Source organism: Anomaloglossus baeobatrachus, chromosome 5 (assembly GCF_048569485.1).
Source record: "Anomaloglossus baeobatrachus isolate aAnoBae1 chromosome 5, aAnoBae1.hap1, whole genome shotgun sequence".
Taxonomy (NCBI): Eukaryota; Metazoa; Chordata; class Amphibia; order Anura; family Aromobatidae; genus Anomaloglossus; species Anomaloglossus baeobatrachus.
In genome coordinates, this window is record NC_134357.1 from 255,105,852 (window position 1) to 255,132,984 (window position 27,133).

The 27,133-nt window shown below is 53.6% G+C and overlaps 1 pseudogene; it reads left to right on the forward strand.

Moving 5' to 3' along the window:
- The first annotated feature begins 2,129 nt into the window (after nt 1-2,129).
- The window catches only part of LOC142312724 (uncharacterized), a 52,539-nt pseudogene continuing 27,535 nt past the window's right edge, over nt 2,130-27,133 (forward strand).

The following is a 27,133-nucleotide window of genomic DNA, read 5'->3' on the forward strand; positions in this document are numbered from 1 at the left end:
CCACCGCCACCGGGCGCTCCCACCAGCAGCGGTGGTACTCCATCTTACCACGCACCGTGTTTGGCGTCACGAACTTCTAACCCCCTGTACATAGTCCTCCTTTTAAATTCGAGTGTCCGCATGACCCCCCGGGTCCAGAGACCCCTCGAGCCACCGCGGTTCCGGATCCGAGCAGCTCGGCCGCTGGCACGAGGGCGGTACACATGTAATGCCTCTTTCCTTTTGATTACACTTGTCTTGTAAAACTCTTGAAGGGTCCTTACTTCCCCTCACCACCATCAGCCACAGATCGTCATGAAGATTATCTGATCGGCCGGAAAGCTTAGGAATTTATGACTCAGGGATGGTAGAGCTACAGCCAAAAAATGCACAAAAAAGACAATCCTTGACAATCCTTTGTTCTGTTGGAGAGAAAACTCCTAATACAGTTTTTTACGTGGCCCGTTAATGCTAGAAAAATGAAAAACATACTGCCAGAATCCCTGTGGAGCGCTGAACCCAGCGCACCGTTTAACTTGACTGGGAGATCACTGGTATCACGACAAATTAGTATTGGCCAGTAAAATCATGCTGGATTCGTTGTGTTTGGTATCTATGTAAATGTAAAATCGAGATATAAAATATGACACTAATATCTTTCACCTGTGTAGCCCAGGGGCAAAGATATGTGAAAAGCTAGAAGTAAAGAACTTTGTGACACTCTTGGCACAGCCCACAAGAGACCGTAAAATGAGGTCACAGAGAGGGGGGTTACCTGAGGGCTAAAGAGCGATTCGCTCCTTGATGGGGGGAGTCAGTACTGGAGGGCATCAGTAAATGGTGATGGTGGCCATCTTTCTACCATCTTTTTCTCTTTGAGCCCCTCCCTCCCTAAATTCGGACGTCACATCTATGGCACGAGTTTAGTAAGTTTCATGTTTATACCTTTAATTTTTATGTAACTGTCTATACTGTATTTGTATTGTTCCCTTTTGTAAATTCTTGTATATTTTTTTAAACACTGCCTAGTTTCGGATTAAATATATAAAATTTAATAGTTCGTTTCCTTCTGTTCTATATACGAACCCAAACCCGTCCGAAAAGCCTTCCGCTATCGGAAACGGATCCCCAGCTACCTGTAGAAAGTCTGGGTGGTGGCAGCGTAATTATTATTGCATTGAATTATTGGAGTGCTATCATTAAGGGTACCGAGATATATATATTCCATTAGCGGGAATCGGTGATATATATATTTACCCTTTCTGTGAGACCTTCAATGTTTGGCATTATTAGCTCAGCAGCCTCATTTTATGCATTGTCCTGCAGTACCAAAAGTGGCCTGCCGATAAGGGGGGCGCTAGAAAGTAGTCATGTTCGTGACAAATTAGTGAACAGCTGCGGGATATCTGAGTGACTACCCCGGCTGTTTGTGACAAATTGGTGGCAAGCGGTGGGATATAGAGCATTAGTGATCTGGTTTGAGCAATCATCCCTTTCACTAAAAACTTGCAAAAGTTGTGAGGATCGAACTCAGTGTTTAAATATACCTGGAACAATACTGTACTTGTAGCAGTTACCCCCTCCCTTCTCTCTTGTTTTTCTATCCTATCTTTTATTTGGCAATTATGGCTGCGCTGACCAAAGCCTGGTACAACCAGCTGATGAAGGAGACTCTGATTGCCATCTGCACGACCAGAGAGATTGATGTCAATGGCAAAAACAAGCCAGACCTCATTAAAGAACTGTTACAATGGGACGCAAAGCAAGTCCATTCCCCCAATGCTGATGACGGGGAGACAAGTCAAGCCCTGGATGATACTGCGACCAGGGCCTCTTCTGCAGCTTCAAGCCAGAGCAGCGACCGGAGCAGCATGGACTCCTACCTGCAGATGGCCCTACAACAACTCGCTGCAGATGACCGGGAGGGACAGCTGAAGCTCATTCAGCAATATCAGGAGAGAGCTGAGCGCCAGGCCAAGGTTGAGAGAGCTGAGCGCCAGGCCCAGGCTGAGAGAGCAGAGCGAGAGCACCAGGCCCAGAGAGACCATGAATTGAAGGTCCTCCAAGCCCAGCAGCAGAAATCTTCCCCACTGAACTGTGAGTCCAATAATGCCTACAGCTTTAAGCCCCGACTGGAGCACTTTCCTGTGATGGAAAAGGACGGGGACTTGGACACCTTTCTGAGGGGATTTGAAAAGACTTGCTTGCAGTACCAGTTGCCCCCAGCACAATGGGCACGATACTTAACCCCAGGGCTGCGAGGCAAGGCCCTGGACGCGTTCGCCAGTCTCCCTCAAGAGCAGAGTGGAGACTATAAGGCCATAAAGCAGGCCCTAATACGGAAGTATCAGCTGACTCCAGAAATGTACCGCAAAAAGTTCCGGACCCTGCAGCGTGGACCACACAACAGCAACAGAGACGTTGTGGATGGGCTCCGGACCAACTTTAACCAATGGGCCCAAGAACTGTCCGCCACCACTGCTGAGCAGATAACCGACCTGATGGTAAAGGACCAATTCCTACACCTTTGTCTTGTAGACGTGCGACAGTTCGTGATGGATCGAGAACCAAAGGATACAAATACAGCAGCACAGATTGCTGACACCTATGAGGCCAACCGTGCATTGGAGGTTCAAAAGCCACCCTCCACCAGCTGGAAAGGGGGTAAGATGACCACTACTACCCCCCTTGCCCCTGTCAGCCGATCTCACGTAGGTCCTGTGTCATCCACCAGTGCCTGGCCCACCTCTGACACTCGCAGGTGTTTTTCCTGCAACCAGCCTGGACACCTCAGCTCTGCTTGTTGAGAGAGGCAGAAGAGGAGCTCTACACCTGAGGCCCAAGGGCCTAGTGCCAATGTCCTGTTTGTGGTTGAGATGGGTGGTCGAGCCCGTGAGAACTGGCAGCCCGATACCGTTGGCGACACCATCACTGAGGGGTTGAAGGACACTGGTGCAGAACGAACTCTCATCCGCCCTGAATTCGTATTGCCTTGTGAACTTATCCCGGGGAAGACCCTGACTGTCACTGGGGTTGGGGGTGTTCGCCAATCTTTCCCAATGGCTCGGGTTTTCCTGGACTGGGGTGCTGGGAGGGGATGGAAAGATGTCGGGGTGTCCCGAGACCTTCCAGCAAATGTTTTATTGGGGACTGATTTGGGGCGGTTGGTGGCACAGTACGTCGATGACAACCTTCCCCAGTCTGATAAGTCATGTGATGCACGTGTCAATGATAAGTTATGTGATGCAAATGTTGTTGATAAGTCATGTGATGCAAGCGCCGTTGATAACTTATGTGATGCAAATGTAGTTAATAAAGGCCGCTTTACACGCTGCGATATTGTTACCGATATCGCTAGTGTGCGTACCCGCCTCCATCGGTTGTGCGACACGGGCAAATCGCTGCCCGTGGTGCACAACATATTGGGAATAGAGGGGCATGTCACCGATTAGCGATTTTGAACGTTTTTGCGACTATTCAAAATCTCTCATAGGTGTCACACACAACGACATCGCTAAAGCGGCCGGACGTGCGTCACAAATTCCGTGACCCCAGCGAGATCGCTTGAGCGATGTCGTAGTGTGTAAAGCGGCCTTAAGTCATGTGATGCACGTGTCGATGATAAGTTATGTGATGCAAATGTTGTTGATAAGTCATGTGACCCGAATATTGATGATCAGAAGGTGATTATTAATGTTGTGCAGGAAAATAAAGTGGATGACTGTGCGGGGAACCTCAACCATGTTGCACTGCGGGGGGACGCTGCTGAGGAATTCCCCAAGGTAGTGAGTGTCTGCGCTAAGGTAGATGGAGGCAGGCATGGAGACCATGAGGAAGGTGGTCACATGCAGCGTGCCAGTGTCACGACGGACTGTGACATGACCGGTGGTAGCTGCCTCATAAATAGTGACCCTGAGGTATCACAGAGTGATGCGTCTCATGGTACAGGCATGTCATGCTACAGGGTGATGTGGCTGACGATCCCCTCACAGCTGTAAGAATCGCTGCTAAGGGAGATGGAGACAGGCACGGCAGCCATGAGAAAGGTGGCTGTGTGCAGCTTGTCAGTGTCACGATGGACTGTGACATGACCGGTGGTACCTGCTCCATGATTACCACTGATTCTGTGGTAAGATATGATGAGAGGAAAATGTTTTCCCCGGCTGGACAGTGTGATGGGACAGTCGGATTCATGACCTGTCCGGACAATGGGAAAGTTGTGTTCACTACCTGTCAGGGTGATGGGAAAGCAAACCCCATAACCTGTCATGGTAGTGCAAAAGTTTCTCTCACAGCCGGTCAGGATGATGGGAAAGCTGTGCCCATCGCCTGTATGGAGGATGAGAGTATGGAGGATGAGAGGATGGTGCTCACTGCCTGTCAGGTGGAGTGGCAGGCAGCCCCCCTAACCTACCAGGGAGATAGGAAAGTTGTCACTGCGATGGGGAAGCAGAACCCAAAACATGCCAAGGTAGTGAGGAGGATTTTTCCCCAGCTTGCCCGGAGGATGGGAAAGTTGTACCCATCGCCTGTCCGGATGATAGGAAAGTTGGATCCACTGTCTGTGAAAGTGATGGGACAGATGTGCCCACCCCCTGTCAGCATGGAGGGACCCTGAAACCAGAGCCAAGGAAGGTTAAGGCCATCACCTCCTGGCCTACCCCCAAGTCAAAAAAGCAGGTGATGTCCTTCTTGGGTACAGCAGGGTACTATAGGAAGTTCGTTCCTAACTATAGTGCTCTTGCTAAGCCGTTGAAGGAGCTCACCAAAAAGAACCTACCGCAAGTAGTCACCTGGACAGATGACTGTGAGTGGTCCTTCAGAGCATTGAAAGCTGCCCTCGCCAGTTCCCCAATCCCACAAGCCCCAGACTTAACCCGACGGTTCACAGTTCAGACAGATACCAGTGCATTTGGCCTGGGTGCAGTACTCAGCCAGGTAAATGGGGAGGGAGAAGAGCATCCGGTGGTGTTTCTCAGCCGCAAGCTCTTACCCTGGGAAGTGGCCTACGCCACTGTGGAGAAAGAGTGCCTCGCTATAGTGTGGGCCCTGCGGAAACTGCAGCCCTACCTATATGGACGCAACTTCACTATAGTAAAAACCACAACCCTCTCAGCTGGCGACACCGGGTGGCTGGCGACAATGGTAAGCTACTGCAGCTTGGCACTACAGCAGTATGATTTTACCATTCTACACAAGAAGGGTGTTTAGCATGGCAATGCTGACGGGCTGTCCCGGCAGGGGTATACCAGCGAGGTAGGCTTAGGAGACGATCGGCAAATTAATCTCCCATGCTACCTCAAAAAGGGGGAGGTGTCATGTAAAACTCTTGAAGAGTCCTTTCTCCCCTTCCCCACCATCAGCCACAGATCGTCAAGACGATTATCTGATCGGCCTGAAAGCTTAGGAATTTACGACTCGGATGGTAGAGCTACAGCCAAAAGATGCACAGAAAAGATAATCCTTGACAATCCTTTGTTCTGTTGGAGGGAAAACTCCTAATACAGTTTTGTTACGTGGCCCGTTAATACTAGAAAAATGAAAAACATACTGCCAAAATCCCTGTGGAGCGCTGAACCCAGCGCACCGTTTAGCTTGACTGAGAGATCGCTGGTATCACGACAAATTAGTATTGGCCAGTAAAATCATGCTAGATGCGTTGTGTTTGGTATCTATGTAAATGTAAAATTGAGATATAAAATATGACACTAATATCTTTCACCTGTGTGGCCCAGGGGCAAAGATATGTGAAAAGCTAGAATTAAAGAGCTTTGTGACACTCTTGGCACAGCCCACAAGAGACTGTAAAATGAGGTCACAGAGAGGGCATAAGAGTGATTAGCTCCTTGATGGGGGGAGTCAGTACTGGAGGGCATCAGTAAGTGGTGATGCTGGCCGTCTTTCTACCATCTTCTTCTCTTTGAGCCCCTCCCTCCCTAAATTCGGATGTCACATCTATGGCACGAGTTTAGTAGGTCTCACGGTTATACCTTTTATTTTTATGTAACTGTTTATACTGTATTTGTATTGTTCCCTTTTGTAAATTCTTGTATATTCTTTTAAACACTGCCTATTTTCGGATTAAATATATAAAATTTAATAGTTTGTTTCCTTCTGTTCTATATACGAACCCAAACCCGTCCGAAAAGCCTTCCGCTATCTGAAACGGGTCCCCAGCTACCTGTAGAAAGTCTGGGTGGTGGCAGTGTAATTATTATTGCAGTGCAATCATTATTGGAGTGCTATCATTAAGGGTACCGAGGTATATATATATATATATTCCATTAGCGGGAATCGGTGATATATACATTTACACTTGCTGTGAGACGTCCAATATTTGGCATTATTAGCTCAGCAGCCTCATTTTATGCATTGTCCTGCAGTATCAAAAGTGGCCTGCTGACAAGAGGGGCGCTAGAGAGTAGTGTTCATGACAAATTAGTGAACAGCTGCGGGATATCTGAGTGACTCCCCCGGCTGTTCGTGACAACACTGGTCAAAATTGTCTGAAAAGTAAGAGGTAATTTTTAGATACTTTCTATCACTGAACTTGGTAAAAATATCTAAAAAATCCATTATGTACAATTTTTTCACAATCAGTGACTCCATAGGCTTTTTCTTGCACTATACTTTGACCCCTTTGCGTGACCTTTGGTGAATGACTTGGGCCTTCCTAAATATTCTGCAGAACTTTTAGACTCTGGACTAAAGGAAAAGAACCTGCTAGCTGCTGGTACCTGTTTTTCATGGTACAGATGCAGAGAAAAGAAATTCCTTCCATACTTTTCTCAAGACGGTACTCTAGTGTATTGCAGTGATGTTCTTGGGCTGATTGAAAAATGTAATACTGAGTCCAACATGAGCAAGTAGAGACTCTTTATTGTTTTATCCCAAAAAGTCTGAAAGGTGTGCTACTGTACAATGGCAACAAGTATGCTTCAGTGCCTGTAGGACATTTTATGCTCTTGAAGGAAAACTATGAGAATTTAGAGTTTATTCTCAAGAACCTTAACTACGAGGATCAAGGATGGTCAATATGTGGTGATCTGAAAGTTCTCTCTTTCTATAGCAGTTATGCAATACCAGAGTTACCTTATTCAATGTTAGCATTTTAGAGTGCAGTTGCATGTATTTTGGTAGTTATATTGTGCCATAAGTCAGACGACTGCTGAGACCCCAACAACCCAAAACTAATCGTCCCATGTAATGAAAAACCACACTCAGATATATAAAAACAGAACTCTCTTTATTTGGAGATTTAATAACCAAATCTCATCTTTTAGTGGATGGTGGTCGGTCACAGCATAAAATATTAAGATAAAACCACGTACATAAACCACAGTAAACCAGTACAAAGCATTATGCCGCCGCTGGACTCCCAGCACAGGTAGCTTTCGTACAAAAACCATCAACGCTGTTAAATTGACCGCTGCTGTGACTTAATACAACTTTGAAAAACACACATGAAATATTGAGGGAGGGAGGGTGGGACAGCAAGTCTCCAGGTCTCACAAGTGAGGAAAGGCAGAACAGAGCAGGAAGTAGGTTTATATAGGGGGAAGCAGGAGGAGGAGCAGAATCACTGGCTGCAACAAAACAGGGAGGAGGCAGAAATTACATGGGACGACCAGATTAACCCTTTACAACGGGGCACAGCAGTCAGAGTGCACCCAGTTAAATACTGACGTGCCCTACAGACTGCTGAGACCCCAACAACCCAAAACTAATCGTCCCATGTAATGAAAAACCACACTCAGATATATAAAAACAGAACTCTTTATTTGGAGATTTAATAACCAAATCTCATCTTTTAGTGGATGGTGGTCGGTCACAGCATAAAATATTAAGATAAAACCATGTAAATAAACCACAGTAAACCAGTACAAAGCATTATGCCGCCGCTGGACTCCCAGCACAGGTAGCTTTCGTACAAAAACCATCAACGCTGTTAAATTGACCGCCAAGGAGGAGCAAAGTAGCAAACTGCGCTCCGACCCCCACCCATAAAATAAGGAACACTCGATAGAAAGAAATAAGTCAGCTCTAATTTCCGTTAAGTATACGATCGGGAAACAGAAGCTGTGAAAAAGTGCGCTGCAAAGCAAATAAAACGTGACATTCCAACATGAACTCCATGATTCCTAAATAGCCGTCATGTCATACACGCAAGGACTGACCTCTGACTAAACCAAAGAAACCATGGAACACATCATAGTGGAAAGCTGCGTTAAATAAAGAGGCAGAGGTCATTCCCAGCAGCATAGAAAAACAAACTAAGAGGTAAAGAGGCATCCGGGAGATCCCAACTATTGGTCCTCGATGCCTTTCAGGGAACATCCAAAACCTGAAAAACCCAAATCCTCTTCCACGTGCATGGTTCTCCCATTCTCCTGGTCGCCCAAGATAAATGAATGGCCAAAAACGATACCACATGTTTGACACCATCTGTAATAGAGAAAATTGTTACAAACGCAATAAAACCGGTCTAATATACATGGAGAAAACTCAGCACGGCAACTATAAATATGACGAATTTCAGGATTGGCAAGTAATGGCACCAATTATGAATTAGCACCAATCTCCTAGCCTCGAGGCTGAGAAACACAAAGGAGCAATTAAAATAATATTTATGAGAGGGGAACCATTGTCATGAGGTAAGAACGAAGGACCTGAACGGCGAAAGAAAAGGTAATTGCAACTAGAGACAGGGGAAACTTTGCCAAGGAAGGAAAACATTGTACCCAAGAACAAATATCTGGAGGCTCGGTTGTTTGAGCATCAAATCCGAATGCAAAACCCCCAATCACTAAATTGATGTTATCACGATAAAGACCACCGGGGCTTGTTTGGGAAACAAAGTTATATTATCCCACTTCTATTCCTGTAATCGGGACTCCGCATGTCCCCAAGTATGCAGGAACCAGTGCAATGGTGCCAAAAACACACCTTCAAGAAGTGAGCACCTACCGGAATATATGATGCAAAAAGCCTGGATACCAATATAGACCGGTGTAAAATAAATAAAACAATTGCTAATTCATATTTCCTTTACTTAGAAATTTTGACTTGACATAAGCAGCAAGTATATATATATATTTTTGTGTTGTTTTACTTTTATATAAATATATTTATCAGGTCATTTCACTTCTAGAAACAAACATTTAATAGTGAATGTATGAAAAATAGTGATCGCCCACACATACGACTCTCACCATGTTTTACTGTGAGCTTACCATTTGCACAGCCACCAAAAAACCTCACCAGTGTTATCGTCTGTATTCACCATTTCCCACATGAGGGATGGAAATGGACACTCAGGCATTGGGGCGAAACTCTCAGAACATAATGAAAACGAGAAAGTGTCAGCAATGATATTTCACCAACTAAAATGTACCGGACCCATAACCAAATGTTGAAGCCAAAGCCCTAAGGAACAATAAACAATGAACTGTATTACCGAGGGGTGAGGATGAGGATACTATGACAAATGCTTTAAGAGTCACAATGCTTATGTTAGCGATGACAAATAGTTTAAGAATCGCAATGCTGATGCTAGCGGCCCAAAAGCAAAAGAGTCAAAGCGAAAAAATGTCAATCCAAAGTGTGATATCAATGGGAAACAACACAGCAAGGAAAGATGAATTTTCCAACCCCTAGGACACCAGAGACAACTTAAAACCCACAGAACCGACAGTATGAAAAAAAAAGATCAATTCCTGATAGTTGAACCTGGGAGCTAAACAAGGCAAGTATAGGATGAAAGAAGCTCTCAAACCGTCAAGGCATCTCACTCTAACATGCTATACAATACCGTTGTTAAGGGAAATGTCAACTATCCACTGGTGGGACCAGAACCAAAGTTCTGTCTGTAACACGCACACTTACTATTGAGCTATACACGCCATCACAGCCAAAACCTGTTGTTGGAAGCAACAACCAACGAGGGAAAATGTAACCCGTCGGAAGAATTCTCATCTGAACAAACGATACAAAATCAGAGTGCGAAACCGAATAGGGGACGCTGGACAGAGCATGAATGAACAAAAAGAGTTTAATAAACTTGACAAGAATTAAATCATCAAAGTGGTGTATGATGGGACAATCCCTGTCACATACCAAATGACCCATTTCAGGAAACAACTAAAATGGCTCAAAATAACAAATTAAAACAACCCAAAGGAAAATGTGTTAAATTAATGTCAGTCTTAAAATGACCAAAAAAAAAAAAAACAACGGAAAAATGGTGAGAGTGTGAATGTGAATGAACCAGGAAAAACGGAAGGAAGACCTGATGTCTGATGATGCGTATGTTACCGAAGTGAAACCTTTAAGATAAGTTGAAAACGGTTATATACACACACAGCCTGAAAATGTAACTATCGATATGATTATGTTAGCAAGAACCCTTGCGATGTGTTTAAAATTGGTTATATATGTACACAAGACATTATCGGAAGTGCCGTTAAAGCTGATGAAACCTGACATGCATTGAAATTGGACATATCTGTATATACAGAAATGAATTATCAGCAATTCCGACGTTAAAAAACACAAAATGCTCACTGAAACTTCTAAATAAGATGACCAAGTAGTGAAAGCAGCCACGACATCTAATAATTAATTGTTAATAACTACATAATTCACCTGACATTGGGGGGGGGGGTAGCAGAGTGCTGTTCATGACAGAAAAAAGACCCCATGCAGGCGGTGTAACCGGGGATGGGGAGGGGGGACACACTTTGCATGTGGGCAAACCCCAGAAATGCAGACGCAAGGAGGGCAAATACAAAATCCTTGTGTAATACAAATTCCTTGTGTCTTAAATAGAAACCTGGTAATTTAGCATACCTAGAAACGCTCAGGGCAGGGATCGAAACCATAATGCCATGTTATCCAGCCATCATATATTTTTTATTTTTTGGTAGACGAGCAGTAACCCTTTCCACTATATCACTGCACGACTGTCTATACACATCACTCCTTCTAGACTGAGCTCAAGGGCAAGATCCTCACTCCAACTGTACCAGGATGTGCCATGTATCAACGATTATTATTATTATTATTGATATTATTTATGTATTATTTTTAATAATAATAATAATGATGATTATTGAAGGGTTTTTTTTTTTCTTAACTATAATGAACACCCTTACACGTAACATGCTATGGTACAAATGGCACAATAATAATAAACAATAATAATAGTAAAGCTATGAATGAAATGTTGGTGTAAAATTAAGCTGAATCTTATTAACTGTTTTGATGTCTAAGTTTGAACATAGTAAAAAACATTCTTACATGTGCTGGAAGGAGGGGGTGTTAATGAACACTACTACAATCAGGCAGAAAAGTAACGGACTAGAAGGCAAGGGAAATAATGCTGGTCATCCCCCCGCCCCTGAATACTGGTACTTACCAGCACTGTGCATGATGAAGGTTCTGCAGTGGGTTTACAATAGTGTCTGGACCTGTGACCCAACTGTAGGCGAGTCACCAATTAATTTGAGGGCTCTTTTTCCACGAGAGGGTATGGAATGATGGAGCTGCAAGATTAATAGCTGCTGATGGATGGGGACCCTCTGGACTATGAGAGTCAAAGCAAAAAACAGGCCAGCGGACCGGGTAGCGCGTCCTTAACGGACCGGTGATCCAGCACCCACTGGGCAGACATTATGTATGGTGAAGTGCCATAGAGGCCACAGTCACTAGTGAAGGAGAGGGCAGAAAAAGGGGGGGGGGGGATGGGGATCTTGTTTGATGAACCCTGCCAGTGACTGTGTGGGGCCCCGAGGTTCGGTGTCGGTGCAGCGGTGCATTACCTTCAGGGACTCCACGCGGCTGGATCTCGTCACAGGTAGGAAATCTTCTCTTTTGATTGTCGTGACGCCACTCTCAGAATTGCGGTCAGTGGAGACCGCCACTGCAGGTTAGGGGTGCCTGGGGCTGATGGTAGGTGCAGTCAGTTGTAATAGCCTCCTGAGAGTGAGGCATGCCCCAGGGTCCCGTGTAGGTGTGTGGAACTACAAGTCGCAGAATGACTCACACACACAAGCAGGATGTCTTTCATGGATTTTACTCACTGATGATGGCAGGGTGAGTAACCCGGGCGTAGCTGGGATGAACCAGGCTGGAACCAGGTGTCCTTCAGGCTGACTTATGAGGGTGGCTACCAACTCGCCTTCCTTAGCCCGTTGTGTTTTGGGGTAACCCCTGCTTGAAGCCCTGCTGGGGTCGCCCAGGGAAGTTGCTGGTGCCTCTCTCCCCTTCTTTTTGGCCCGTTTGCTTGTAGCCTGGACCAGGTCACTCCGGCTGCTTGCCTCCTGTGAGCTATGGGCCCTAACTTTGGCTACGTGGCTGCGGACTCTGTGGTGTTGTCTTGGGGGTGTAAAGTGCCCCCTCATGCAGGTTTGGCAAAGGAAAGGTGAATCTATCCCTGCACTGGGACCTGCTACCCGTTTGGGCCTGGTATCTCCCTGACAGTCTCCTTACTTTCCACTCCGTTGCTCTCTCTTTAGCTGTGTGTGGATTTCGGGCAGCACTCCCAGGTGACCGTTCTCCCCCGTCGGTAGTCACTGCGCGTACGTTGTCAGAATTGTGTGGAGCTACAGGGTCTGCTTCTGCCCTCCCTGAACTTCACCACTCAACTGTCCTCGGCTCACTCTTCCCTCCTCTCCTGTTCTTGCCTACGTCACCTAGCAACCAGGCTCTCTACCACACCCCTCGAGTGGAGATGGAGGCTTCGCCCCCTCCTGGGATCCCCAGGGGTCCTCTCAAAGGTAAATGTGTGAGACCTGATCACTATGTGCCTGTGTAGTCACACCTCGGTCAGCCTTCTGGATTACCTGTTTTGTACTGTCCCCAGCATGGGTGCAGTACTCAGTGGTGCCTGACCAGGTCAGGGGCGCCACATTCCCCCTTAGTTATCACCAGCACGTCCTCGGGCTGCAAGACAACATTTTAAAATGCGTAAAACAGTAAAACATGGTAAAACGTTTTAAAACCAACAGGTACCATACATCACCACCCTCCACCCACAAGTCCGTTAACCCACCCTAAACCCTCTCAGGCGGCAGGTCACCGGTTTCTTTTGGTAACCAGGTCTGGGCCATCAGCTTCCCCAGACCTTTCTTCCCATCTGCCTCTCCCGTTGGCCGCGCCTTCAGCCACTTCTGGCAGGATGTAGAGGCGGCTTTCATGGTCTGGTGGTTTCAGGGTATACCTGGCCTGGTGGAGCCGCGCCTTCAGCCACTTCTGGCAGGATGTAGAGGCGGCCTCCACAGTTGGTGCTGACCAGGTACCCTCTTTGTGGTGGAGAGCCAGGCCCCATAAACAGGCGTGCTCCCTGGTAGTGGTTGTACCTCTGGGGTAACTATAAACACTGCGAGAGTTTGTGGCTATAGCCAGTTCATAGCCTTAAGGTTCATTTTTCAAAGTGCAAAAAGAGGTTTCTCACATTAGTTCATGTGGGCACATTTCTTGAACATGTAAACGTTGCAAAACTTGTCAAAACTTGTAACTTCTGTACTTTACTTTACTTTACATGAACTTTGCTCCTTCTTCCTCCTCACCAGGGCTTGGGCCTGTAGGGCTGTGGCACCTGTCGTCATCATCTGTAGTGGTTTCATCAATGAGTTATTTGTATTTTCTTTCCTCTTCTTCTGTGTCTTTATCTTTTTCTGTTGTTGAGATAGCAGGTTTACTGTAGGGATTGCTGGTACAGGGTGTGACATCTAGTGCATACCATCCTCGTTCTCCTTGGTGCTTTGTGAATTCTACTGAGTCTCCTATCTGTAGGTTTCTTCCTGGATGTCCTCTAGGTAAATGGGCTCTAACATCCCTTCTGTTCACAAAGATGCCTTCTTTCATTCCAGGTACAACTATAAAGCCATATCCTGATTTTAAACTAAAGTCTTCTACAACTCCTCGACAAAGTGGGCCTCTGACCTGCGATTTGGCTCTTCTCAAGGACCGCTTTTCCTCTAAGTCTCTGGCTGTTACTTCGTCTTTTCTATCTGGAGATTGCTGTGCAGGTGGATCCCTTGTCCTGCTGCGGCGCCGTGTCCTGCGGGCTGGGTCCTGCCTGGCTGCCACCTCACCGCTTGCAGGCTCCCAGGTGAGGTATCTGGACAAATCTTCCTCAGCGGAGGATGTCGGGCTCTCTTCATCCCAGCGGGAGTACGGCAGCATCTCTGGCTCTTGGACTGGTGCTGCATCCACTGCTGATGGCTCTGGGGTCAGCTTCTCAGCTTCCTGGCCTCCCCTCCCCCTTAGTTCTTCTGGGCACTTCTCTTGTGGCAGCGCTAGGGATGGATTTTCATCAGCAGGCCAGGGCGGGGGACCCTTTGACATGAATGTTGCAGGAGTCTTCCTGGAAGCATGCGGAGGGAGCAAATACCGGTCCACCATCTCCTTTGGGAAGTGGGCCTCTAGATCAGCCTTCAGCTTCCAGTATTCGGGGTCCTCCCCCAGCAGGGACTTCCTAGCAGGGACTTCCTTGGGCTGAGGAGCGGTGTCTGCTCTGGCCTTGCAGGCCGGGGTAACTAGTTGTACGGTCTTGTCTTGGCGGGCCGAGCCTGGCGTGGCAGCGGCCTGGTCTTGGCGGGCCGAGCCTGGCGTGGCAGCGGCCTGGTCTTGGCGGGCCGAGCCTGGCGTGGCAGCGGCCTGGTCTTGGCGGGCCGAGCAGGGCATCGCTGCGGCTGCCTGGATTGGCGTCGCAGCTGCGATGGGATCTGTGCGGGCCGGGCTGGGCGCTTCTGCGGCCTGGATTGGCGTCGCAGCTGCGATGGGATCTGTGCAGGCCGGGCTGGGCGCTTCTGCGGCCTGGATTGGCGTCGCAGCTGCGATGGGATCTGTGCAGGCCGGGCTGGGCGCTTCTGCGGCCTGGATTGGCGTCGCAGCTGCAGCCGGTCCTTGGCGGGCCGCACCTGGCGTGGCTGCGGCCTGGTTGAGCACCTCACTTGCGGCGCGGACGAGCGTCGCTGCTGCGGTGGGGTCTTGGCGGGCCGGGCCTAGCATGGCGGCGGCCTGGGTCAGCGTCACACCTGCGGCGTGGAGGAGGGTTGCGGTGGCAGCCGGATCTTTGCGGGCCGGGCTGGGCATCGTTGCGGCGGCCTGGGCTCGGCGGGCCGCACCTGGCGTGGCTGCGGCCTGATTCAGCGTCGCCGCGCCGGGCATCTCTCCAGGGACCGCGGGCATGGCAGTAGGGGTCGGGGCACTCGCGCTGACAGGGGCAACACCGGACTCACCCATCGGTAACATCGTCGGGGCCTGAGTCGTCGCCGCTCGGTCTGGCACTCGTCGTGCGGTTCCCCTCTCGTAGGCCTGAACCGCCGCAGCCATCTCCTGCAGCTCCGCACGTCCCTCTCGGATCTGCTGCACGATCCTCGCTTCCAGTCGGTTACTGAACTGGGCAAGCTCCCAGGACCACCAGGCAGCGGAACCCGGCTCTGGGCTCCTATCTTCAGACGCCATCTTCACCACGTCGTCGCCGCTCTGCAGATCTTTTCTCAGCAGCAGACCTCCGACTCTTCCTTGCAGTCTCAGTGCCAGTTCCTTCACTGCCTTGAACTCTTCTCCCAACAGCAGGCTTATCAGTTTCTGCTCTGCCTTTTCCAGCAGCAGGCTTCTGGCTCCCTTTCCCTCCCGACGTCTCTGAACGCCTCCGCTCTCATCACTTGCGAAGCCAGGACTCTCCAGGGGATCTCTGGGTAGCCACACCTCTTCGTGGGCGGTAACTTCTCCCAGCGCGGGCTGCTGTTGTTTTTCAGCGCGCTTTTCATGGTGGCAATATGGCGGCGCTTCCAATTTTCCAAGCGGACCGCCCAGGCACATGGTCACCTGTCTGAACAGGTCTAGTCCTTATCCTGTTCGTGACGCCAGATGTGTGGGGCCCCGAGGTTCGGTGTCGGTGCAGCGGTGCATTACCTTCAGGGACTCCACGCGGCTGGATCTCGTCACAGGTAGGAAATCTTCTCTTTTGATTGTCGTGACGCCACTCTCAGAATTGCGGTCAGTGGAGACCGCCACTGCAGGTTAGGGGTGCCTGGGGCTGATGGTAGGTGCAGTCAGTTGTAATAGCCTCCTGAGAGTGAGGCATGCCCCAGGGTCCCGTGTAGGTGTGTGGAACTACAAGTCGCAGAATGACTCACACACACAAGCAGGATGTCTTTCATGGATTTTACTCACTGATGATGGCAGGGTGAGTAACCCGGGCGTAGCTGGGATGAACCAGGCTGGAACCAGGTGTCCTTCAGGCTGACTTATGAGGGTGGCTACCAACTCGCCTTCCTTAGCCCGTTGTGTTTTGGGGTAACCCCTGCTTGAAGCCCTGCTGGGGTCGCCCAGGGAAGTTGCTGGTGCCTCTCTCCCCTTCTTTTTGGCCCGTTTGCTTGTAGCCTGGACCAGGTCACTCCGGCTGCTTGCCTCCTGTGAGCTATGGGCCCTAACTTTGGCTACGTGGCTGCGGACTCTGTGGTGTTGTCTTGGGGGTGTAAAGTGCCCCCTCATGCAGGTTTGGCAAAGGAAAGGTGAATCTATCCCTGCACTGGGACCTGCTACCCGTTTGGGCCTGGTATCTCCCTGACAGTCTCCTTACTTTCCACTCCGTTGCTCTCTCTTTAGCTGTGTGTGGATTTCGGGCAGCACTCCCAGGTGACCGTTCTCCCCCGTCGGTAGTCACTGCGCGTACGTTGTCAGAATTGTGTGGAGCTACAGGGTCTGCTTCTGCCCTCCCTGAACTTCACCACTCAACTGTCCTCGGCTCACTCTTCCCTCCTCTCCTGTTCTTGCCTACGTCACCTAGCAACCAGGCTCTCTACCACACCCCTCGAGTGGAGATGGAGGCTTCGCCCCCTCCTGGGATCCCCAGGGGTCCTCTCAAAGGTAAATGTGTGAGACCTGATCACTATGCGCCTGTGTAGTCACACCTCGGTCAGCCTTCTGGATTACCTGTTTTGTACTGTCCCCAGCATGGGTGCAGTACTCAGTGGTGCCTGACCAGGTCAGGGGCGCCACAACTGAGGCAGAGCAGCGTCAGCAGGCAGTGCAGGGGGAGGGGGCAGAGGTGAGCTTGTGTCTGGTGAAATGTTCCAGTGACTGAGGCAGAGCAGCGTCAGCAGGCAGTGCAGGGGGAGGGGGCAGGGTGAGCTTGTGTCTGGTGAAATGTGCCAGTGACAGGCAGAGCAGCGTCAGCAGGCAGTGCAGGGGGAGGGGGCAGGGTGAGCTTGTGTCTGGTGAAATGTGCCAGTGACAGGCAGAGCAGCGTCAGCAGGCAGTGCAGGGGGAGGGGGCAGGGTGAGCTTGTGTCTGGTGAAATGTTCGAGTGACTGAGGCAGAGCAGCGTCAGCAGGCAGTGCAGGGGGAGGGGGCAGCGTGAGCTTGTGTCTGGTGAAATGTGCCAGTGACAGGCAGAGCAGCGTCAGCAGGCAGTGCAGGGGGAGGGGGCAGGGTGAGCTTGTGTCTGGTGAAATGTGCCAGTGACAGGCAGAGCAGCATCAGCAGGCAGTGCAGGGGGAGGGGGCAGAGGTGAGCTTGTGTCTGGTGAAATGTTCCAGTGACTGAGGCAGAGCAGCGTCAGCAGGCAGTGCAGGGGGAGGGGGCAGAGGTGAGCTTGTGTCTGGTGAAATGTGCCAGTGACAGGCAGAGCAGCGTCAGCAGGCAGTGCAGGGGGAGGGGGCAGGGTGAGCTTGTGTCTGGTGAAATGTGCCAGTGACAGGCAGAGCAGCGTCAGCAGGCAGTGCAGGGGGAGGGGGCAGAGGTGAGCTTGTGTCTGGTGAAATGTTCCAGTGACTGAGGCAGAGCAGCGTCAGCAGGCAGTGCAGGGGGAGGGGCAGGGTGAGCTTGTGTCTGGTGAAATGTGCCAGTGACAGGCAGAGCAGCGTCAGCAGGCAGTGCAGGGGGAGGGGGCAGAGGTGAGCTTGTGTCTGGTGAAATGTTCCAGTGACTGAGGCAGAGCAGCATCAGCAGGCAGTGCAGGGGGAGGGGCAGAGGTGAGCTTGTGTCTGGTGAAATGTGCCAGTGACAGGCAGAGCAGTGTCAGCAGGCAGTGCAGGGGGAGGGGCAGGGTGAGCTTGTGTCTGGTGAAATGTGCCAGTGACAGGCAGAGCAGTGTCAGCAGGCAGTGCAGGGGGAGGGGGCAGGGTGAGCTTGTGTCTGGTGAAATGTGCCAGTGACTGAGGCAGAGCAGCGTCAGCAGGCAGTGCAGGGGGAGGGGGCAGAGGTGAGCTTGTGTCTGGTGAAATGTTCCAGTGACTGAGGCAGAGCAGCGTCAGCAGGCAGTGCAGGGGGAGGGGGCAGAGGTGAGCTTGTGTCTGGTGAAATGTTCCAGTGACTGAGGCAGAGCAGCGTCAGCAGGCAGTGCAGGGGGAGGGGCAGAGGTGAGCTTGTGTCTGGTGAAATGTGCCAGTGACAGGCAGAGCAGCGTCAGCAGGCAGTGCAGGGGGAGGGGCAGGGTGAGCTTGTGTCTGGTGAAATGTGCCAGTGACAGGCAGAGCAGCGTCAGCAGGCAGTGCAGGGGGAGGGGGCAGGGTGAGCTTGTGTCTGGTGAAATGTGCCAGTGACAGGCAGAGCAGCGTCAGCAGGCAGTGCAGGGGGAGGGGGCAGAGGTGAGCTTGTGTCTGGTGAAATGTTCCAGTGACTGAGGCAGAGCAGCGTCAGCAGGCAGTGCAGGGGGAGGGGGCAGAGGTGAGCTTGTGTCTGGTGAAATGTGCCAGTGACAGGCAGAGCAGCGTCAGCAGGCAGTGCAGGGGGAGGGGGCAGAGGTGAGCTTGTGTCTGGTGAAATGTGCCAGTGACAGGCAGAGCAGCGTCAGCAGGCAGTGCAGGGGGAGGGGGCAGAGGTGAGCTTGTGTCTGGTGAAATGTTCCAGTGACTGAGGCAGAGCAGCATCAGCAGGCAGTGCAGGGGGAGGGGCAGAGGTGAGCTTGTGTCTGGTGAAATGTGCCAGTGACAGGCAGAGCAGTGTCAGCAGGCAGTGCAGGGGGAGGGGGCAGGGTGAGCTTGTGTCTGGTGAAATGTGCCAGTGACAGGCAGAGCAGCATCAGCAGGCAGTGCAGGGGGAGGGGCAGAGGTGAGCTTGTGTCTGGTGAAATGTGCCAGTGACAGGCAGAGCAGTGTCAGCAGGCAGTGCAGGGGGAGGGGCAGGGTGAGCTTGTGTCTGGTGAAATGTGCCAGTGACAGGCAGAGCAGTGTCAGCAGGCAGTGCAGGGGGAGGGGGCAGGGTGAGCTTGTGTCTGGTGAAATGTGCCAGTGACAGGCAGAGCAGCGTCAGCAGGCAGTGCAGGGGGAGGGGGCAGAGGTGAGCTTGTGTCTGGTGAAATGTTCCAGTGACTGAGGCAGAGCAGCGTCAGCAGGCAGTGCAGGGGGAGGGGGCAGAGGTGAGCTTGTGTCTGGTGAAATGTGCCAGTGACAGGCAGAGCAGCGTCAGCAGGCAGCGCAGGGGGAGGGGGCAGGGTGAGCTTGTGTCTGGTGAAATGTGCCAGTGACAGGCAGAGCAGCGTCAGCAGGCAGTGCAGGGGGAGGGGGCAGAGGTGAGCTTGTGTCTGGTGAAATGTTCCAGTGACTGAGGCAGAGCAGCATCAGCAGGCAGTGCAGGGGGAGGGGCAGAGGTGAGCTTGTGTCTGGTGAAATGTGCCAGTGACAGGCAGAGCAGTGTCAGCAGGCAGTGCAGGGGGAGGGGGCAGGGTGAGCTTGTGTCTGGTGAAATGTGCCAGTGACTGAGGCAGAGCAGCGTCAGCAGGCAGTGCAGGGGGAGGGGGCAGAGGTGAGCTTGTGTCTGGTGAAATGTTCCAGTGACTGAGGCAGAGCAGCGTCAGCAGGCAGTGCAGGGGGAGGGGGCAGAGGTGAGCTTGTGTCTGGTGAAATGTTCCAGTGACTGAGGCAGAGCAGCGTCAGCAGGCAGTGCAGGGGGAGGGGCAGAGGTGAGCTTGTGTCTGGTGAAATGTGCCAGTGACAGGCAGAGCAGCGTCAGCAGGCAGTGCAGGGGGAGGGGCAGGGTGAGCTTGTGTCTGGTGAAATGTGCCAGTGACAGGCAGAGCAGCGTCAGCAGGCAGTGCAGGGGGAGGGGGCAGAGGTGAGCTTGTGTCTGGTGAAATGTGCCAGTGACAGGCAGAGCAGCGTCAGCAGGCAGTGCAGGGGGAGGGGGCAGAGGTGAGCTTGTGTCTGGTGAAATGTGCCAGTGACAGGCAGAGCAGCATCAGCAGGCAGTGCAGGGGGAGGGGGCAGAGGTGAGCTTGTGTCTGGTGAAATGTGCCAGTGACAGGCAGAGCAGCGTCAGCAGGCAGTGCAGGGGGAGGGGGCAGGGCTGAGCTTGTGTCTGTTGAAATGTGCCAGTGACAGGCAGAGCAGCGTCAGCAGGCAGTGCAGGGGGGGGGCAGAGGTGAGCTTGTGTCTGGTGAAATGTGCCAGTGACAGGCAGAGCAGCGTCAGCAGGCAGTGCAGGGGGAGGGGGCAGAGGTGAGCTTGTGTCTGGTGAAATGTTCCAGTGACTGAGGCAGAGCAGCGTCAGCAGGCAGTGCAGGGGGAGGGGGCAGGGTGAGCTTGTGTCTGGTGAAATGTTCCAGTGACTGAGGCAGAGCAGCGTCAGCAGGCAGTGCAGGGGGAGGGGGCAGAGGTGAGCTTGTGTCTGGTGAAATGTGCCAGTGACAGGCAGAGCAGCGTCAGCAGGCAGTGCAGGGGGAGGGGGCAGAGGTGAGCTTGTGTCTGGTGAAATGTGCCAGTGACAGGCAGAGCAGCGTCAGCAGGCAGTGCAGGGGGAGGGGCAGGGTGAGCTTGTGTCTGGTGAAATGTTCCAGTGACTGAGGCAGAGCAGCGTCAGCAGGCAGTGCAGGGGGAGGGGGCAGAGGTGAGCTTGTGTCTGGTGAAATGTGCCAGTGACAGGCAGAGCAGCGTCAGCAGGCAGTGCAGGGGGAGGGGGCAGAGGTGAGCTTGTGTCTGGTGAAATGTTCCAGTGACTGAGGCAGAGCAGCGTCAGCAGGCAGTGCAGGGGGAGGGGACAGGGTGAGCTTGTGTCTGGTGAAATGTTCCAGTGACTGAGGCAGAGCAGCGTCAGCAGGCAGTGCAGGGGGAGGGGGCAGGGTGAGCTTGTGTCTGGTGAAATGTGCCAGTGACAGGCAGAGCAGCGTCAGCAGGCAGTGCAGGGGGAGGGGGCAGAGGTGAGCTTGTGTCTGGTGAAATGTGCCAGTGACAGGCAGAGCAGCGTCAGCAGGCAGTGCAGGGGGAGGGGGCAGAGGTGAGCTTGTGTCTGGTGAAATGTTCCAGTGACTGAGGCAGAGCAGCGTCAGCAGGCAGTGCAGGGGGAGGGGGCAGAGGTGAGCTTGTGTCTGGTGAAATGTGCCAGTGACAGGCAGAGCAGCGTCAGCAGGCAGCGCAGGGGGAGGGGGCAGGGTGAGCTTGTGTCTGGTGAAATGTGCCAGTGACAGGCAGAGCAGCGTCAGCAGGCAGTGCAGGGGGAGGGGGCAGAGGTGAGCTTGTGTCTGGTGAAATGTTCCAGTGACTGAGGCAGAGCAGCATCAGCAGGCAGTGCAGGGGGAGGGGCAGAGGTGAGCTTGTGTCTGGTGAAATGTGCCAGTGACAGGCAGAGCAGTGTCAGCAGGCAGTGCAGGGGGAGGGGCAGGGTGAGCTTGTGTCTGGTGAAATGTGCCAGTGACAGGCAGAGCAGTGTCAGCAGGCAGTGCAGGGGGAGGGGGCAGGGTGAGCTTGTGTCTGGTGAAATGTGCCAGTGACTGAGGCAGAGCAGCGTCAGCAGGCAGTGCAGGGGGAGGGGGCAGAGGTGAGCTTGTGTCTGGTGAAATGTTCCAGTGACTGAGGCAGAGCAGCGTCAGCAGGCAGTGCAGGGGGAGGGGGCAGAGGTGAGCTTGTGTCTGGTGAAATGTTCCAGTGACTGAGGCAGAGCAGCGTCAGCAGGCAGTGCAGGGGGAGGGGGCAGAGGTGAGCTTGTGTCTGGTGAAATGTTCCAGTGACTGAGGCAGAGCAGCGTCAGCAGGCAGTGCAGGGGGAGGGGCAGAGGTGAGCTTGTGTCTGGTGAAATGTGCCAGTGACAGGCAGAGCAGCGTCAGCAGGCAGTGCAGGGGGAGGGGCAGGGTGAGCTTGTGTCTGGTGAAATGTGCCAGTGACAGGCAGAGCAGCGTCAGCAGGCAGTGCAGGGGGAGGGGGCAGAGGTGAGCTTGTGTCTGGTGAAATGTTCCAGTGACTGAGGCAGAGCAGCGTCAGCAGGCAGTGCAGGGGGAGGGGGCAGAGGTGAGCTTGTGTCTGGTGAAATGTGCCAGTGACTGAGGCAGAGCAGCGTCAGCAGGCAGTGCAGGGGGAGGGGGCAGAGGTGAGCTTGTGTCTGGTGAAATGTGCCAGTGACAGGCAGAGCAGCGTCAGCAGGCAGTGCAGGGGGAGGGGGCAGAGGTGAGCTTGTGTCTGGTGAAATGTGCCAGTGACTGAGGCAGAGCAGCGTCAGCAGGCAGTGCAGGGGGAGGGGCAGAGGTGAGCTTGTGTCTGGTGAAATGTGCCAGTGACAGGCAGAGCAGCGTCAGCAGGCAGTGCAGGGGGAGGGGGCAGAGGTGAGCTTGTGTCTGGTGAAATGTGCCAGTGACAGGCAGAGCAGCATCAGCAGGCAGTGCAGGGGGAGGGGGCAGAGGTGAGCTTGTGTCTGGTGAAATGTGCCAGTGACAGGCAGAGCAGCGTCAGCAGGCAGTGCAGGGGGAGGGGGCAGGGGTGAGCTTGTGTCTGTTGAAATGTGCCAGTGACAGGCAGAGCAGCGTCAGCAGGCAGTGCAGGGGGGGGCAGAGGTGAGCTTGTGTCTGGTGAAATGTGCCAGTGACAGGCAGAGCAGCGTCAGCAGGCAGTGCAGGGGGAGGGGGCAGAGGTGAGCTTGTGTCTGGTGAAATGTTCCAGTGACTGAGGCAGAGCAGCGTCAGCAGGCAGTGCAGGGGGAGGGGGCAGGGTGAGCTTGTGTCTGATGAAATGTGCCAGTGACTGAGGCAGAGCAGCGTCAGCAGGCAGTGCAGGGGGAGGGGGGAGGTGAGCTTGCGTCTGGTGAAATGTTCCAGTGACTGAGGCAGAGCAGCGTCAGCAGGCAGTGCAGGGGGAGGGGCAGAGGTGAGCTTGTGTCTGGTGAAATGTTCCAGTGACTGAGGCAGAGCAGCGTCAGCAGGCAGTGCAGGGGGAGGGGGCAGGGTGAGCTTGTGTCTGGTGAAATGTGCCAGTGACTGAGGCAGAGCAGCGTCAGCAGGCAGTGCAGGGGGAGGGGGCAGAGGTGAGCTTGTGTCTGGTGAAATGTGCCAGTGACTGAGGCAGAGCAGCGTCAGCAGGCAGTGCAGGGGGAGGGGGCAGAGGTGAGCTTGTGTCTGGTGAAATGTGCCAGTGACAGGCAGAGCAGCGTCAGCAGGCAGTGCAGGGGGAGGGGGCAGAGGTGAGCTTGTGTCTGGTGAAATGTGCCAGTGACTGAGGCAGAGCAGCGTCAGCAGGCAGTGCAGGGGGAGGGGCAGAGGTGAGCTTGTGTCTGGTGAAATGTGCCAGTGACAGGCAGAGCAGTGTCAGCAGGCAGTGCAGGGGGAGGGGGCAGAGGTGAGCTTGTGTCTGGTGAAATGTGCCAGTGACAGGCAGAGCAGCATCAGCAGGCAGTGCAGGGGGAGGGGGCAGAGGTGAGCTTGTGTCTGGTGAAATGTGCCAGTGACAGGCAGAGCAGCGTCAGCAGGCAGTGCAGGGGGAGGGGGCAGGGGTGAGCTTGTGTCTGTTGAAATGTGCCAGTGACAGGCAGAGCAGCGTCAGCAGGCAGTGCAGGGGGGGGCAGAGGTGAGCTTGTGTCTGGTGAAATGTGCCAGTGACAGGCAGAGCAGCGTCAGCAGGCAGTGCAGGGGGAGGGGGCAGAGGTGAGCTTGTGTCTGGTGAAATGTTCCAGTGACTGAGGCAGAGCAGCGTCAGCAGGCAGTGCAGGGGGAGGGGGCAGGGTGATCTTGTGTCTGGTGAAATGTTCCAGTGACTGAGGCAGAGCAGCGTCAGCAGGCAGTGCAGGGGGAGGGGGCAGAGGTGAGCTTGTGTCTGGTGAAATGTGCCAGTGACAGGCAGAGCAGCGTCAGCAGGCAGTGCAGGGGGAGGGGGCAGAGGTGAGCTTGTGTCTGGTGAAATGTGCCAGTGACAGGCAGAGCAGCGTCAGCAGGCAGTGCAGGGGGAGGGGGCAGAGGTGAGCTTGTGTCTGGTGAAATGTTCCAGTGACTGAGGCAGAGCAGCGTCAGCAGGCAGTGCAGGGGGAGGGGGCAGGGTGAGCTTGTGTCTGGTGAAATGTTCCAGTGACTGAGGCAGAGCAGCGTCAGCAGGCAGTGCAGGGGGAGGGGGCAGGGTGAGCTTGTGTCTGGTGAAATGTTCCAGTGACTGAGGCAGAGCAGCGTCAGCAGGCAGTGCAGGGGGAGGGGACAGGGTGAGCTTGTGTCTGGTGAAATGTTCCAGTGACTGAGGCAGAGCAGCGTCAGCAGGCAGTGCAGGGGGAGGGGGCAGGGTGAGCTTGTGTCTGGTGAAATGTGCCAGTGACAGGCAGAGCAGCGTCAGCAGGCAGTGCAGGGGGAGGGGGCAGAGGTGAGCTTGTGTCTGGTGAAATGTGCCAGTGACAGGCAGAGCAGCGTCAGCAGGCAGTGCAGGGGGAGGGGGCAGAGGTGAGCTTGTGTCTGGTGAAATGTGCCAGTGACTGAGGCAGAGCAGCGTCAGCAGGCAGTGCAGGGGGAGGGGGCAGAGGTGAGCTTGTGTCTGGTGAAATGTGCCAGTGACTGAGGCAGAGCAGCGTCAGCAGGCAGTGCAGGGGGAGGGGGCAGAGGTGAGCTTGTGTCTGGTGAAATGTTCCAGTGACTGAGGCAGAGCAGCGTCAGCAGGCAGTGCAGGGGGAGGGGGCAGAGGTGAGCTTGTGTCTGGTGAAATGTTCCAGTGACTGAGGCAGAGCAGCGTCAGCAGGCAGTGCAGGGGGAGGGGGCAGGGTGAGCTTGTGTCTGGTGAAATGTTCCAGTGACTGAGGCAGAGCAGCGTCAGCAGGCAGTGCAGGGGGAGGGGGCAGAGGTGAGCTTGTGTCTGGTGAAATGTGCCAGTGACAGGCAGAGCAGCGTCAGCAGGCAGTGCAGGGGGAGGGGGCAGAGGTGAGCTTGTGTCTGGTGAAATGTGCCAGTGACAGGCAGAGCAGCGTCAGCAGGCAGTGCAGGGGGAGGGGGCAGAGGTGAGCTTGTGTCTGGTGAAATGTTCCAGTGACTGAGGCAGAGCAGCGTCAGCAGGCAGTGCAGGGGGAGGGGGACAGGGTGAGCTTGTGTCTGGTGAAATGTTCCAGTGACTGAGGCAGAGCAGCGTCAGCAGGCAGTGCAGGGGGAGGGGGCAGGGTGAGCTTGTGTCTGGTGAAATGTTCCAGTGACTGAGGCAGAGCAGCGTCAGCAGGCAGTGCAGGGGGAGGGGACAGGGTGAGCTTGTGTCTGGTGAAATGTTCCAGTGACTGAGGCAGAGCAGCGTCAGCAGGCAGTGCAGGGGGAGGGGGCAGGGTGAGCTTGTGTCTGGTGAAATGTGCCAGTGACAGGCAGAGCAGCGTCAGCAGGCAGTGCAGGGGGAGGGGGCAGAGGTGAGCTTGTGTCTGGTGAAATGTGCCAGTGACAGGCAGAGCAGCGTCAGCAGGCAGTGCAGGGGGAGGGGGCAGAGGTGAGCTTGTGTCTGGTGAAATGTGCCAGTGACTGAGGCAGAGCAGCGTCAGCAGGCAGTGCAGGGGGAGGGGGCAGAGGTGAGCTTGTGTCTGGTGAAATGTGCCAGTGACTGAGGCAGAGCAGCGTCAGCAGGCAGTGCAGGGGGAGGGGGCAGAGGTGAGCTTGTGTCTGGTGAAATGTTCCAGTGACTGAGGCAGAGCAGCGTCAGCAGGCAGTGCAGGGGGAGGGGCAGAGGTGAGCTTGTGTCTGGTGAAATGTTCCAGTGACTGAGGCAGAGCAGCGTCAGCAGGCAGTGCAGGGGGAGGGGGCAGGGTGAGCTTGTGTCTGGTGAAATGTGCCAGTGACAGGCAGAGCAGCGTCAGCAGGCAGTGCAGGGGGAGGGGCAGGGTGAGCTTGTGTCTGGTGAAATGTTCCAGTGACTGAGGCAGAGCAGCGTCAGCAGGCAGTGCAGGGGGAGGGGCAGAGGTGAGCTTGTGTCTGGTGAAATGTGCCAGTGACAGGCAGAGCAGCGTCAGCAGGCAGTGCAGGGGGAGGGGGCAGGGTGAGCTTGTGTCTGGTGAAATGTTCCAGTGACTGAGGCAGAGCAGCGTCAGCAGGCAGTGCAGGGGGAGGGGGCAGAGGTGAGCTTGTGTCTGGTGAAATGTGCCAGTGACAGGCAGAGCAGCGTCAGCAGGCAGTGCAGGGGGAGGGGGCAGAGGTGAGCTTGTGTCTGGTGAAATGTGCCAGTGACAGGCAGAGCAGCATCAGCAGGCAGTGCAGGGGGAGGGGGCAGAGGTGAGCTTGTGTCTGGTGAAATGTGCCAGTGACAGGCAGAGCAGCGTCAGCAGGCAGTGCAGGGGGAGGGGGCAGGGGTGAGCTTGTGTCTGTTGAAATGTGCCAGTGACAGGCAGAGCAGCGTCAGCAGGCAGTGCAGGGGGGGGCAGAGGTGAGCTTGTGTCTGGTGAAATGTGCCAGTGACAGGCAGAGCAGCGTCAGCAGGCAGTGCAGGGGGAGGGGGCAGAGGTGAGCTTGTGTCTGGTGAAATGTTCCAGTGACTGAGGCAGAGCAGCGTCAGCAGGCAGTGCAGGGGGAGGGGGCAGGGTGAGCTTGTGTCTGGTGAAATGTTCCAGTGACTGAGGCAGAGCAGCGTCAGCAGGCAGTGCAGGGGGAGGGGGCAGAGGTGAGCTTGTGTCTGGTGAAATGTGCCAGTGACAGGCAGAGCAGCATCAGCAGGCAGTGCAGGGGGAGGGGGCAGAGGTGAGCTTGTGTCTGGTGAAATGTGCCAGTGACAGGCAGAGCAGCGTCAGCAGGCAGTGCAGGGGGAGGGGCAGGGGTGAGCTTGTGTCTGGTGAAATGTTCCAGTGACTGAGGCAGAGCAGCGTCAGCAGGCAGTGCAGGGGGAGGGGGCAGAGGTGAGCTTGTGTCTGGTGAAATGTGCCAGTGACAGGCAGAGCAGCGTCAGCAGGCAGTGCAGGGGGAGGGGGCAGAGGTGAGCTTGTGTCTGGTGAAATGTTCCAGTGACTGAGG